Genomic DNA, 2,500 nt, shown 5'->3' with positions numbered 1-2,500 from the left:
CTCCTTGGCAGGACAGAGGAGCTTCGCTTCGGCCTGGGCTTCTGCCTCTTCCTGGGGAAGCAGCGGAAGAGGCTGCCTTACCCAGGTGGAGGAGCGTCTCTCCTCTGCTGCTGATGCTGCAGGTGGGCAGCCACAGCAGGGTCTCTCCTTGGCAGGAAAGAGGAGCTTCTCTTCGGCCTGGGCTTCTGCCTCTTCCTGGGGAAGCAGCGGAAGAGGCTGCCTTACCCAGGTGGAGGAGCGTCTCTCCTCTGCTGCTGCTGCTGCTGCTGATGCTGCTGCAGGTGGGCAGCCACAGCAGGGTCTCTCCTTGGCAGGAAAGAGGAGCTTCGCTTCGGCCTGGGCTACAGCCTCTTCCTGGGGAAGCAGCGGAAGAGGCTGCCTTCCCCAGCTGGAGGAGCATCTCTCCTCTGCTGCTGCTGCTGCTGCTGATGCTGCAGGTGGGCAGCCACAGCAGGGTCTCTCCTTGGCAGGAAAGAGGAGCTTCTCTTCGGCCTGGGCTACAGCCTCTTCCTGGGGATGCAGCGGAAGAGGCTGCCTTCCCCAGGTGGAGGAGCATCTCTCCTCTGCTGCTGCTGCTGCTGCTGATGCTGCTGATGCTGCTGCAGGTGGGCAGCCACAGCAGGGTCTCTCCTTGGCAGGAAAGAGGAGCTTCGCTTGGGCCTGGGCTACAGCCTCTTCCTGGGGAAGCAGCGGAAGAGGCTGCCTTACCCAGGTGGAGGAGCGTCTCTCCTCTGCTGCTGATGCTGCAGGTGGGCAGCCACAGCAGGGTCTCTCCTTGGCAGGAAAGAGGAGCTTCGCTTCGGCCTGGGCTTCTGCCTCTTCCTGGGGAAGCAGCGGAAGAGGCTGCCTTACCCAGGTGGAGGAGCGTCTCTCCTCTGCTGCTGATGCTGCAGGTGGGCAGCCACAGCAGGGTCTCTCCTTGGCAGGAAAGAGGAGCTTCTCTTCGGCCTGGGCTTCTGCCTCTTCCTGGGGAAGCAGCGGAAGAGGCTGCCTTACCCAGGTGGAGGAGCGTCTCTCCTCTGCTGCTGCTGCTGCTGCTGATGCTGCTGCAGGTGGGCAGCCACAGCAGGGTCTCTCCTTGGCAGGAAAGAGGAGCTTCGCTTCGGCCTGGGCTACAGCCTCTTCCTGGGGAAGCAGCGGAAGAGGCTGCCTTCCCCAGCTGGAGGAGCATCTCTCCTCTGCTGCTGCTGCTGCTGCTGATGCTGCAGGTGGGCAGCCACAGCAGGGTCTCTCCTTGGCAGGAAAGAGGAGCTTCTCTTCGGCCTGGGCTACAGCCTCTTCCTGGGGATGCAGCGGAAGAGGCTGCCTTCCCCAGGTGGAGGAGCATCTCTCCTCTGCTGCTGCTGCTGCTGCTGATGCTGCTGATGCTGCTGCAGGTGGGCAGCCACAGCAGGGTCTCTCCTTGGCAGGACAGAGGAGCTTCGCTTCGGCCTGGGCTACAGCCTCTTCCTGGGGAAGCAGCGAAATAGGCTGCCTTCCCCAGCTGGTGGAGCATCTCTCCTCTGCTGCTGCTGCTGATGCTGCAGGGGGGAAGCCACAGCAGGGTCCCTCCTTGGCAGGACAGAGGAGCTTCGCTTCGGCCGGGGCTTCTGCCTCTTCCTGGTGAAGCAGCGGAAGAGTCTGCCTTACCCAGGTGGAGGAGCATCTCTCCTCTGCTGCTGATGCTGCAGGTGGGCAGCCACAGCAGGGTCTCTCCTTGGCAGGACAGAGGAGCTTCGCTTGGGCCTGGGCTTCTGCCTCTTCCTGGGGAAGCAGCGGAAGAGGCTGCCTTACCCAGGTGGAGGAGCATCTCTCCTCTGCTGCTGATGCTGCAGGTGGGCAGCCACAGCAGGGTCTCTCCTTGGCAGGACAGAGGAGCTTCGCTTCGGCCTGGGCTTCTGCCTCTTCCTGGGGAAGCAGCGGAAGAGGCTGCCTTACCCAGGTGGAGGAGCGTCTCTCCTCTGCTGCTGATGCTGCAGGTGGGCAGCCACAGCAGGGTCTCTCCTTGGCAGGAAAGAGGAGCTTCTCTTCGGCCTGGGCTTCTGCCTCTTCCTGGGGAAGCAGCGGAAGAGGCTGCCTTACCCAGGTGGAGGAGCGTCTCTCCTCTGCTGCTGCTGCTGCTGCTGATGCTGCTGCAGGTGGGCAGCCACAGCAGGGTCTCTCCTTGGCAGGAAAGAGGAGCTTCGCTTCGGCCTGGGCTACAGCCTCTTCCTGGGGAAGCAGCGGAAGAGGCTGCCTTCCCCAGCTGGAGGAGCATCTCTCCTCTGCTGCTGCTGCTGCTGCTGATGCTGCAGGTGGGCAGCCACAGCAGGGTCTCTCCTTGGCAGGAAAGAGGAGCTTCTCTTCGGCCTGGGCTACAGCCTCTTCCTGGGGATGCAGCGGAAGAGGCTGCCTTCCCCAGGTGGAGGAGCATCTCTCCTCTGCTGCTGCTGCTGCTGCTGATGCTGCTGATGCTGCTGCAGGTGGGCAGCCACAGCAGGGTCTCTCCTTGGCAGGAAAGAGGAGCTTCGCTTGGGCCTGG

At 63.1% G+C, this 2,500-nt stretch overlaps 1 protein-coding gene across 6 annotated transcripts in view; it reads right to left on the bottom strand.

Annotated features, from left to right (window-relative positions):
- mctp1a (multiple C2 domains, transmembrane 1a) overlaps positions 1 to 2,500 on the bottom strand; it is a 140,344-nt gene that overhangs the window by 119,067 nt on the left and 18,777 nt on the right. The gene's annotated exons all lie outside the window — the stretch shown is intronic.

Source organism: Oryzias latipes, chromosome 9 (genome assembly GCF_053564925.1).
Source record: "Oryzias latipes strain Hd-rR chromosome 9, Olatipes_Hd-rR_3.1".
NCBI classification, from domain to species: Eukaryota; Metazoa; Chordata; class Actinopteri; order Beloniformes; family Adrianichthyidae; genus Oryzias; species Oryzias latipes.
This window is presented reverse-complemented; position numbering and strand designations above follow the sequence as displayed.